The following is a 13256-nucleotide window of genomic DNA, read 5'->3' as shown; positions in this document are numbered from 1 at the left end:
GGGACTATAGCCCAAGCCCTCTCGCGCATGAGAGGAGGCCTGTGCCCAGCAGTGGGACGTATATAGGCTGAAATGATGAATGATGATGATGAATCTTATAAAAATCCAAATAACAAATTGAAACAGCATAGGTTAATTAAATAATTATCACTATTCAATAAAAAAATCGTTTTATCGCTGTATGTAGCTAATTAAAAGCGATAAAATACCCAGGCCGATTTTATTGAACGTTGTTAAAATTAAAGACTAAACTACGCAAATGTAAAAGGGTACCTACTTTTATTTCTCCATTTGCGAATTTAAAAGACCAATGCGAAGCAAGGCAAAACAAAAAAATGTAATATTGAATCGTTCTTGCAAGGTCAGGTCGCACAATTGTTTCCACTACTCTAGACAAAAGACGAGGGCAGAGTTAGATGCATTTCTGTGTTGTGCACTTTCCCTAGTGGCCTTCATTAAAACTGTTTTTTCTTCTTCTAGTACTAACTTGTCAGTCTGATAAAGTTCAAGAAAATAAATCCACATTTTAGTAAGATACACGGTAGCAAAATTATTACTATCTCATGGAGGCACTTTAAGTCCTTCATTATGCTCAGGACTTCAAGTTAGAATCTCAGTACGCTCAGAATTATATTCTCAAATTTCCGCTTTGCTTTAAATTCAGGTATTCTTCTATACTTATCCACTATTATTTATTAAATAAATACCTCTACCTATAAATAATGGAATAATAACTAACTATTAGCCACGAGAGATAAAACTGTTTCACGTCAACAGAATGCACGGCGATTGCGTAAAATCCAGTGTTGACAATATTTGGGAGCATTACCTACTCACCGACACTGGTCAGGGGTCCAGGGTCAAAGATGGACGCACAAGGCAACAGCATGATGTAAATAGTTAATATAATATTTTTACAAAGGCTCTACTTAGTCTTAGGTTAGTACCTTAGTAGTAGAGATCGCTTATTAGCGATAAGACCGCCTTTTGTTTACCTCAACTTGAGTTGCTGTATTCTCTGTATCGTTTTCTGTATTGAGGTACCAATGCCATAAAAAGTATTGTATTTGTTAGACCGTACGTGGGGGTAAAACTGGTATTTTACGGGGGTAATAAGCTAACCTAATATAACAATACAACAAACGTACACGTTTTATTTTTTATTACCATTGGGAGGAGGGGTAAAATCAGGTTCCCTGGTTAAATAAATAGTCATAGGGGTGACCGGACTGAAAGGTTAGGAACCACTGTAATACAGTATCAGTACATAATAGCTGTCTAAAGATTTCTGGATAAGTATCAAATTGGTGTTATTTAATTGCCATGTCATTCATGCCACACCAAAATCGGTTCATTAGTTTACCCGTGAAAAAATAACAGACAGAATTTCTTTAGTACTTATAGTAGGTATAATATTGTATACGTAGCATAGATGGTTGAGAACGCAATCACCTCTTTTTATTACTTTTAAGGTCACATGAGTGCAAACCGGAGTTAGCAAGCTAGCTTCCTATTAAACTAGTTTACCGTAATTGATCAGTCCGTCTTGTTAGAGAAACGTCAAGGATCTTACAAAAACTTACAAAACAATAATCAAAACAGTTTTTTACAGTCCTTTCGTGTGGGTTAGAAGTGCGGTTAGGTAGAATAATAAGTAGGAAAGAATGTAGGTTGCAACAATGTCTCAGTATTTGACAGCGCCCATTTTAAATTCTGTTGTATTACTTAATTATAAATATATTTGGCACTTCGGAGGTACAAAACGTACATGTATCAGGAGTACCATCAGGCAGGCCATAGGCCTGATTGTCATCGACATGATATAAAAATATTCTTCTAAACTTCTAAAGCACTTGTTCTTATTATTGTATGATCTTACAACATTTTGGCAATTAGATATAAGAGTATGAATTTCATAATTCCAAACTAGAGAACTAAGTGAAAAAATGCAAAAATGTTGCGACCAACTTATACGTGTACGTTCTGAAAACTGCAAACAAACATTGTGCTTAAAAATTGAGCCTTTGAAATAATAAATATAGGTACTCACGCTTTAACAACTGCAAAAGTTGCACCAACTGTTAATCCTAGATTAAATGCGCTCATCCATAGCAGAGACATGGCTTCAGCTTTTAAGCTCAAGAAGAAAGTAACGGAACGTGAAAGGGCACTGCACTATGCAAGCATGGCACACTCGGCACAATCACTATGAAACTTCTATTTAGACGACAAAAAAACATTCGAAGTTCCAAATGATAACAAAAGATACTCGAACGTTCCAATTTCAAATTTAAAGGATGAGCACGAAACTTTTTAATTTATTTCCTTCCGATCGCGACGATAGTAAGTAAGCGTAATGCCACAAACTGTGAATGAAATGATCGACCATGGAGCGGTTACTGTGAACGAGTGGCGAGCTGGCTTTATCCTTTACAATATAAAGTGGAAGTTGCCCCCCGCGCGCCCCGCGTGAAACCGAACGTATTTTCTCAACGATTCGCTATATTGTGGTGCAATTTCGTTGCAAACGGTGCACCAACAACGTATTATTATCTTACAGGTATCTAACGTCTAAATGTACAAAGCAACGAGCGCTCTTTCCTCAGTAAAATAAAGAAAACATTGCACTAAGTATAAGTTTTACCAAAAAAAGTATACATCTCTTCATTTTAAATAACTTGCAATTTACTAAAGCTTAGTTAATGTAATGGAACTAATGGAGTCTAATATTATTTCGTCATAATTTATTAAAATAATATATCGATTGATCAGCATTTTGAGCCTTTTTCACTTTGGCAACAATAAGATAAACCCCTTTACTTTCCTCAAAACTTATATTACCCTAATTAATAACTTGCATACACCTAATGAATTCGCAATTTTACAGTTACCTACATACCGGTTTTAATTAATATTTCTATTAGAATGCCTACTTAAAAACCGATAAGATCAATCTAAATATATTTTGTCGAAGTCAATAACCTATTATGAAGGTCGTAATATAAACACAGTTATAATATCATCGCGCCAAACTAGTACCTAAGTAGTAATATTATTTTGGCACAGTACCTACCAATGATATCTAAAATTCTGTTGACGATACAACTGACGCAAAGATCAATAAAAATCGATTGTTTATTACAAAAAAAAATGGTGTTTGCTCTGATTACGCACATAATACGTTAAATATTACTATGCTATTATTACTATGTATTAATATGCAGTAGTTATAATTGTACTTACACAGTTAACATAATTTATAATTTATGAACCTCCAGGTCTTTTTTATTGTATCTTTTGTTGCAGTACATCTTGTATTGTATTTTTGATATGTTTATATGACTGTTTGGTTTTCTCAATAAATTAAAAAAAAAAAAAAAAAAATATTGTCATTATTATAAACACGTCATTACGCCAAACGTTTGCGCGTCACGTAGGTATATTATAAAGCTGAAATACACGAATATCAAACAAAACACGATAATCATGGTTAAGGTTACACCACACTTTTATGGACACTCCATCGTATTATTGATGCTAAGGGCCACCCCGCACTAGCATTTTAAGCGTCGGCGTCTAGTCAGCGCCATGGAAAATGGCGTCACTGCACAGTTGCGCCAACTTTGCATCAAGCAGCAGACATAGAGTTGACTAGACGCCGACACTCAGGAGACGCTAGTGTGGGGCGGCTCTAACGGCCAATGATGATGATGATGCTTAAGGTAAAATCGCATAGAAACGGACCGCGCTAAGTTTTCATGCTAGGTGCTACGTCAAGTCTGGCATTTCTATGGGATACGAGTTGGTATGTATTTATTCTCACTGCCAAGTTGGTGCAAACTTAGCGTGGTCCGAGTCTATAAATTGTATTGAGTAAGTAAACTAAAAGTTTAAAAGCTCATGTGGTAGGCACGCTAAAGCCAGGCCACGTATTTATTTAAAACTTGTTTCAAGATAAAATTGTTATTTGTTCTTATAAGCCTAGTTGCAAAAACGTTCATTAGATTAATTTTCGTCTTAAAACGAATATGAACGACCACCGTCCTTAAATCGCCTTTTCATACAAACATAGGTAGTCTAGTCCTCTCGGTCTTGCGATAGCTCTCGCCAGTCGTCATGGCCGAGGTTGAGCAGGTCTTGAGCAACTACGTCGTTTCAGCGGTACCTAGGACGTCCACTCGGGCGTCTCCCATTTTGTTGTCCCAAGTACCTGCGCTCTCTTCACGGCACGATCCTCTCCCATTCTCTCTAAGTGTCCGAGCCACCACTGAATTTAGCCGCTTTTGTCTCTCAATATTTCGCCACTATATCGGACCACATCCTTATTTCTATGGCAACAAAATTATATTACGATATTTGGCTGACTGCTGACTTTACATTTGCTTATTTTTATCAGGTCGCTCAATAATATCTGAACGTGCACTTTAATCTACCTACATAACTTACTATCAACTTTGTATTTTTGGCCCATCTCAGCATTCTTAGCCCGTTCCCCGGACGAATGGCAATGTTTGCCGAAGCCGTGAAAGTCAATCTGAATAATATAACTCAAAAATAAATTTAAAACAACAAAATACAAATTGATAATAATAATATAGTAATTACTTTGATTGATAAGAATGATAAGTCATATATGACATAAATCACTCGTATGGGCTCTATAGACTAAGGTTGAGGTTGACAGCACTTTTTATTTTACTTCGTGTAAAAAAACTCAGAAATACATGTATACCAACATGACAAACATAATTTAGTTTACTTTAACTTACGGATTATTTGGTCTAATCTGTAGCACCGCCAAACGAAAGCAACCGAGAGTAGCCGAGAAATGGCCGATGTCGTAAAATGGAGATTGTTATGAAAATTTCTTTTCCTTATTGTAAATTAAATACGAATCGGAAGCGATAGTTTTTATGCTCTAGTTCTATTCCCATATGTAGATAATTGATTTGAACAGGTTTTTCTTATCATACCAGTAGTAGATATCAGTAATGTAAAAAAAAATCGAAATCATATTGGACCAAGAGAAAATAAGTGTTATTTGGAAATAAATACAGAGACATTGACTATGTGGCTCGTTAAGATTATTTGTAGAAAATAATCCTTGAACAAATTGTTCTTTACTGTACGATATGTTATTTATACTTAATAAGCTCGAAAAAAAAACTCAAGTTTACCGATATTTTTGATGAAAACAAAATTAATGTACGCACTTAAAATACCTGAAAAGTTGGACGCTTTCTAGCGCACGTCAAAACTTTTTCAATCCGTGGCGCGGCTAAAAGCATTCCAATAAACGACGTTTTGTCTCAGAACTTCGAACTTATTGAGTTGGATAGATGTAGAAAAAAAAATCAATATTAAAGTATTAAAATTAATAATTTTTCTCATCTTAAGTTAGGTTATTTATAATATGAATATAAAAGTAAAATATAAAAACACTTACAAAACAGTAAAAATTAATATAAACACATTATAAAAACCTAACCTAGGGTGCCGCCAGCAGCGGGGCAAGGCCCAAGCTACCGGTGGTCAGGGCTGCAGAGAGAGGAACCGGCGGGCTATCCGCGCCGTGTCCAAGATCACCGCCTTCTGCATCTGACCCTTGATCCAACCACCTAGCGAGAGTCTCTCAGCAAGGTGTTGGTCGAGACTCTTCGCTATTAGACCGTTTACTGAAACGACTATCGGGACAATGATCGTCGAATCAACATCCCACATGGCGGTTATCTCGTGAGCCAAGTCTAGGTACTTACTGGACTTGTCCTTCTCGGCTTTCACGAGATTCTCATCATGGGGGATGGTGATGTCAACGAGCACGGCCCGACGTTGCGATCGATCTATTATCACAATGTCAGGCTTATTGGCTGCAATAGTCCTGTCAGTGATGATAGATCGGTCCCAATAGAGCGTGGCACGACCATTCTCGAGAACAGGCGCAGGTAAGTACTTGTAGTATGGTACTTCGCGGCCCACAAGGCCGTATAGAAGAGCAAGTTGCTGGTGAATAATCCTGGCTACGAGATTATGTCTGTGCAAGTACTCGCCGTTAGCAAGATGAGAACAACCGGAAATGATATGCCTAAGTGACTCTCCGGGACGGCGGCATGCCCGACAAATGTCGACCGTACCGTCCTTCAGGATATATTTCCGATAGTTGTTCGTCATCATCACTTCGTCCGCAATTGCACAGGCAAAACCCTCGGTTTCTCCGAAGAGGTCCCCGAATCGTAACCAGTTCACCGATGCGAGCAGGTCCACGTCGGGTCCCGTGAGGGCCTTGTAGAACCGCCCGTGTAGCACCTTATTCTCCCATGCCGCCTTGCGATCCGCAGTACTTAGTACCACAGGTTTGCGCCAGTTCTCGTTTGCCAAGGAGAGCGGCATGAGGTTCCTGTCTACTGCCACCACATCACGATGCATCCCACACTCGTTGTTAAGGAAATAATTCCATTCCATTGAGATTGTACACCTCGCGGTTGTGGAGATCCTTGGCGTTTAGCAAGCCTCGGCCTCCACACTTCCGTGGGATGTACAATCTCATAACTGACGAGCGTGGGTGTAGCATGTGATGTGTGGTGAGCAGTAATCGGACCCTCCGATCCAGGGCGTCCAGCTCGGTCTGAGTCCACCTTAGTATGCCAAAGGAGTATTTGAGTAGGGGCATTACCCAGGCGTTGAAGGCGCGCACTTTGTTGCCTCCTGACAAAAGACTGTTAAGAACTTTTGTGAGCCGACTGAAAAAGCGCTCCTTCACCGACCGTCTAATACCCTCGTCCTCAATACACAACGACTGCTGTGACATACCAAGGTATTTATAGGTTTCTGATTCAGAGATAGATCTGAAAGACATTGTCTCATTGAGTTGTAAATTTGTTGAATTTACAACCCTCCCCCGCTGTACATGCATAACCGCACATTTATCGACACCAAATTCTATGTTGATGGCATTACTGAAGACTTCGTTGGTTTTCAGTAGCTCCAACAAGTCTTGGCTATTTGGTGCAAATAATTTGAGGTCATCCATGTACAGAAAGTGAGAAATGATTTCACCCTCTCTCCGAAGCCGGAAACCTAGTCCCAAATCCTTCAGCAGGGTACTGAGGGGATTGAGAGCTAGGCAGAACCACAGGGGACTCAGACTGTCGCCCTGAATTCCTCGCTCAATCCTTATAAAATCCTGCGGGTCAGGGGGGTCATCCCCGCCTCCTGGTTGACGAAGGACTGTGGTCCACTGCCTCATACACGCGCTTAGGAAGGCTCTCAAAGCTGCATCAACTTTATACAACTCTAAGACCCTCCCCAACCATGAATGAGGCACCGAATCATAGGCCTTCTTGTAGTCAATCCAAGCGGCTGAGAGGGCCCCCGTGTTCCGCCGGATTTGTTGGCAGATGGTCATATCTACGAGGAGGAGCTCTTTAGTACCACGGGACCCAACCCTACATACATTTTGAACGGAAGCCAGAATATTGTTTGCGACAATGTGCGCGTTGATTTTTGCTCTCAAAATGGATGTAAGGAGCTTGTAGAGTGTAGGCAAGCATGTGATGGGTCTGTAGTTTTTCGCTTCCGTGGTACTACCGGACTTATAGAGCAGGTAGGTGACACCAGTTGTTAAAGAAGGTGAGAGAGAACCAAGCTCGAGGGCTTGTTGAAATTGTGTTGCCAAGCGCGAGTGCGAGCATCGGAACCACTTTAGCCAGAAGTTGTGCAATCCATCCGGTGATTATTAATATTATTATGATATCACCATAGAGCTGGCAGCCATTTTCGAAAACTTTAGACTACGAATTCATATATTAAGGTACCTTTCGGAACCTCAGATATCAGTTATCATGATTAGGTGGAGCAAATTTTCCGTCGGACGTACCGTTTTCGAGCTACAAGCAAAAAACTGAAAAAGAGCAAACATTTATGCACACCTAAGGATTGCGCAAATTCGGATTACTCGCATTTAAGACTAAATGCGGATATTAAAACGATTTCCATCTTGCTGGGAATTAATTCTTCAAAAAAATCTAATTTGATTGGCCTTTATACCGGAATACATGAAACACGGAACCTCCTATTCCGGTTCAGATCCACCCTAGTCGGCCCAGTCCCATAATAAGTTAATGTGGCATGGATATGACGTGACATCACATGACGTGTCAGATGGTATCAAAGGATGCAGGAGACCGACCGGAAACTAGATAATTATGTTATGATACCTCGGGTTTTTCTGTTCTAGACCCGGTTTTGGGACATATTTCATGCTCTTCATAATAATCTTAGCAACATTTAAAGAGTCAACAAAAAGTGTCTCAAACCCATAATAAAAATCAGTAGTATCGAAGTGTTTTAATGAGAAAGGTTATTAAAATAAGTGACATATTTAATGGGTATTTTTATAAGAGTCGTCCATTCTGAATAAGATTAGTGAAAATAACTAAGTACCTACAGATCTAATATTCACTTTTTGTTACGTATAATACGTCCGAAAATAATAAGTTAATGATTTTAATCACATCAATTGTAACAACAATAAGTTAAATCCAACTTATCCAACCTTCTATATTGTACGGAACAATAATTATTCCATTAAATAGTAAACATTATACGCGTTCTGCACACATCTGCACGGTTATTTGCGATGTCGAAGTCAATATTTGTCTGTTAAAGTCAACGTCTGGGCTCAGTTTACCCGCAAGGGAAATAACTTCGACACGAGAGTTCAATTTTAAAGGAATATTTACGTTTAAGTCTAATCTCTGAGTCCAAAGGAGGTTGCAATATTTAAAATGTAGCACACCTTCTCAGAACCAACACATTATGGGTTAAAATTACCAATCATATAAAATTAATAAAAATCTGAAAAACAATATGTGAATAAATACTGAAACATTATTGGGTCGTTGATGTCTTTAGAGGTAAAGCCTGACAACAGTTTATTTAACCCTGAGATAGTATCGCTGCAAACAGCTTACGTATGGCAATAATGTGCGTACGTCATGTATAGTCGGGGTAGTGAGCATTGGCTTCATGTTGATACTCGAATAATGTCAAAACATTGCTTACAGAGAATTCGATTCTTTCAATTTACCTATTCGTCAAAATCTGATTCTAACTATTCAATATTTATATATTCTTCGTTTTCTGACTCTGACGAAGTCTGATTTTCATCAGATGTTGTGTCGCTTTCAGGACCACTAACCTCGATTATAAAACGTTCAGTCTCCAATTCGATTATAGGATTTTTATCATCGATCTACATAAACCTTAAATGAAATATTAAAGTTTAAACCAAACAACTAACCAGTTCAATAAAACCGCACTATAAAATGTCAATACCGGTCATGTCAACAACCAACTTTAAAACATTGTTTATTGGAATGCTATGTAATCCTTCGTCTTCTTTAAGCTGTAAGTATTTGATTGCATTCACTACAATTTTTTTCGCATCTTTGGTCATTTTTTTGGCATTTTTGTGATAAAACCGTTTATATTTGAATATATTCGTAGATATTTTCCGTTTGTTTACATCGGTGACATTCGATGACATCCAACGTTCGTTGTCAAAGAGTACTTGTTGCCAGTAAAAGAAATTAGTACCATTGAAAATCCGCAAAATGGCGAGGGTCAAATAAACTGTTGTCAGGCTTTATATGAATTATCGAGAAGATGGAATTGCATTTGTAGTGGTTGTATGCTGATAGTACAATAAAATAGAAAATTCAAATATAGAATGCCTGTAAACAAACAATACTACTACATATGCAATTCCACGCTCTCGATGATTCAACTATAAAACTGTACCTACAAAACACGTGAAAAAGAAGTTGATTAATGTCATGAAATTCGTCGAGACCTTTTATTCCCTTTTATAAGTTGTAAATTATTTGGCATTGGAAAAGTTGGAAAACAACCATTTTTCTTCTTTAGAAGTCTTTGTGTTTGTTTTTTAAATTTTTACGTTATCCTGAAATATCTGTCGTACCCGAGCGTCGGAAAAAACGAACTTCTTATACGGCCCCGACACTATCATGAATCTGACATGACTTGTAATGAAACTCCAGCGTTTGGTCCAGTCCGGTCATGATAGTCTTAAATCTCCCCACACACTTATCAGTATTTTGATCAGTATTTTACATCATTACTTTTCACGGGGAGTTTTAAGTTATTATTTTCCTAACCGTTTGGCTTAGTTTTGTTATAGAGTACGCTTTGAAGAACACAAAAAACCTAAGTATTCAATCAACGGTTCCAATTCTTCTAGCCTGTCGTAACCATACTATATTGTCGTACTCGTAACTCTATGCTTGATGAGACAGAAAAATGGAGAAACAGAGATAGGTAGTTAGAAAATGATTTAGGGTAGTGGCACAAAAGATAACCGACCCCCAGAAGATGAACGTTTGGCTTTAAAATCGAAATAATCAAATCGCATGATTTTACACAGAAAAGATTCTTGACTAATTCCTCTAACGTTTTTGTTGCTCAGAATTACATATCTTACCTTATTTCATTAAAATATTTGCAGTTTAAACATAAAAAACATTTTGATTTATTTAATCTGCTTTTATATGATACCCCACACGTGTACATATGTGCAATGCATGGTTTGTGTATAATACTCAGTATTCTTGTCTTTGGATAAGTAGTTGAGATGCAATTAAAAGTTTAAAAGTATAATATTACGAAACCAAGTGGTTAGGATTTTGCTGACTCAAACAGCCCTGGGTTAATTTGTCTTTACGTATGAATGTGTGCATAATTTGTTGAAGGCAGTCAATCGCTGTGTGTTTGAAAATGTTTTGACGTAACCATGGCAACGAAGATAACAAACAATTAATGTCAGACAGAATGATAGACTGAAAGGATTTGCTTCACTCATTAGTGTAACTAATATAATATTATACATATATCTAGATCACGTCTCACATCTAAAAAAACGTGCCGAAGAAGATAGACTCTGACCACGATAGTCGATAAGTTTGCTCAACCTGCGTAGTAAGAATGCATAAATATCTCAATAAGCTCCATACTTGACGTACTGAAAGAACTACTGCTCGGGTACTGAAGAGAGAACTGCTCCCAAGGAGAAGCTCCCTGGTGCCATTGTTGATGAGGAGGATTTAACACTGGTGTTAAGAAAGAAGAAGACGAGTACGGCGCCTCGTAAGACAGTGTGATACCGCCGAGCCGCCTAATTCCGGCTTGCAGATTGCTACACCCAGTGTTGCACTGTATGTGTCGCGCCTGCATTACACCGCCACGGCTGCTAGAGAGGTGGAGTACATATCTACACCAGAAGACCGGTTACACGCTGAAGGTGTGCCAGTTTCGATCGCGCCACTACGTGCACTTCAACTCTTATGTGATGCGCGTGCAGCGACCGCTGCAGGGGACCATCGAGTGCGCAGACTTCTGGCCGAAGGGTGTAGTGTTTCGGAGGTTCCGCGAATCGGACACAGGAGTAGACGATTCAACGGAACCACGCCGCCGTTCTGTCGCCATAATACTGTTTAATTTTAAGTTAATGAAATTTATAATTATGTATGTTAGTCTGTGAAGTATGTATCTGTGTGCCTTTCTTGTCTAAAAATAAATGTTTTACCTATTTTATTTATTTTTTGTAGCTCTTATATATTATAGTGGTTAGACTCTAATCGGTCGTGGCAGAACTCCGTCTTTATAGAGTCTGTTCGGAAAGAGAAGAGTCGTGAAATGTATTGGGCCCCATACATTCCACGACTCTTCTCTTTCCGCACAAACTATATTGTGATGTGATGTGACAATCATCGTCCTAGCACCGTCCCGGCATTTTGCTACGGCTCAAATTTCCATAGTAAAAAAATATTATTTAATTATTGTTAACAATTGAAAGTAAAAAGTATTTTTTTCCTGTATGACGACTTTTAGAAAGGGACAGAGATTTTCTTTAGGCGTCGCATTCTGCATGTTTTTCTTTTTTCTTCAGAGTCAAGTGAAAATAAACTTTAGAGCAATGACAATAGAGTAGGTATACTTCACTTATTGACTTAAATGCCAGTAATAACTCTTGTTAGTATAAAACCTTCCTGTTACGTACTTTAAATGACGGAATGAGGGATTAGAATGATGCGCTCCACTCACTATCAGTATAATGTCATTATTTTGACATTACTTCAAAAATATTTAAAATGTTTAATAACTTCATTATCGTCCATCATTCTTTCTGTCATTTCTGATTCCATCATTCTAATCAATTCACTGTCAGTATTAATGTCATTTCTAGTATCATTACTTTGACATAACTCCAATACTGACGGAAATTATTAAAATAAACTTCATTACTTGCCGTCATTCCTTCATTATAATCCCTACACTATCACTAAAAACGTCATTCCTTCAAAGTAATGTCAGTATTCATGATAGTGTCGGGGCCGTATTAAACCAAATCAATCACTGTCAAATTGTCAATGGGGTCCTTAGATTTTAAGCCCAAACAAAGTTTATTGATATACCTACAAATAAATTTAATTATGTTGTTTTAAATAAACGATTAATTGCATGAAGGTAATTTATCACTACTTCAAAGTTTCGCGAGTTCCTAAAATAAATTATAACAACATCATTTATGGCTTATAATTGTGGCACGGTTTCTTAAAATATTTCGCTGATTCACCTTGAACCCAATTACATTAGGTTTTCCAAAATATAATACATAATTAAATATTGCGTGAAAAATAAATAGGTATTAGGTTAACACTTGAAAAAAAAAGTTCTAGTAAGTATAAAAAATGTGACCTACATATATTATATATTTTGACTTTACTGATACGTAAAGAATTTAGCATTTAGAATTACAACGTTAATGTCAATAATAAAAGTTCAAAGACGACAATAGTGTGTACTGGAACACTGTACAATAAATCGCAACGATCTGCAATATGAAACTAAAGCTGCCATTGTATATTGGAATTGCATATCGAACAGTTACTTTCTAAATTTCCTATCTCCAACTTATCCACTTCAAAATAAACTTTAATCTGTTTAAGATAAAGTTAATAATTTGCACGAACGCGTCATTAGTGTGTGTAGAGTTTATTGTCCGAACATGTTTGAACGACCTTAAACTTTCAGGCGATGTGCAAAAGTGCGTTCAACTCGACCAAAGAACCCCACAACTAGCCTTCAAGCAAGCTAGAGTTTAGACCAAGTTTAGTCTGCAACGATTTTGATCGCATACGCAGTGCAAGTGTTATTTATACGTCATAATTTCATAGAAGTTC

The 13256-nt window shown here is 37.7% G+C and overlaps 1 protein-coding gene across 3 annotated transcripts in view; it reads right to left on the bottom strand.

Annotated features, from left to right (window-relative positions):
* Positions 1 to 13256, bottom strand: part of LOC134800209 (flotillin-2) — a 395117-nt gene that overhangs the window by 40510 nt on the left and 341351 nt on the right. Inside the window, exon 1 of one of the 3 annotated variants that reach the window (XM_063772705.1) lies at positions 2051 to 2415. The exons of the other annotated variants lie outside the window; for them this stretch is intronic. The gene's annotated coding sequence lies outside the window, so the exon portion shown is untranslated. Of the gene's footprint in view, positions 1 to 2050; positions 2416 to 13256 lie in introns of those variants that run through there. 3 annotated transcript variants of the gene reach the window in all.

The sequence above is a fragment of the Cydia splendana genome, chromosome 19 (assembly GCF_910591565.1).
Source record: "Cydia splendana chromosome 19, ilCydSple1.2, whole genome shotgun sequence".
NCBI lineage: Eukaryota > Metazoa > Arthropoda > Insecta > Lepidoptera > Tortricidae > Cydia > Cydia splendana.
This window is presented reverse-complemented; position numbering and strand designations above follow the sequence as displayed.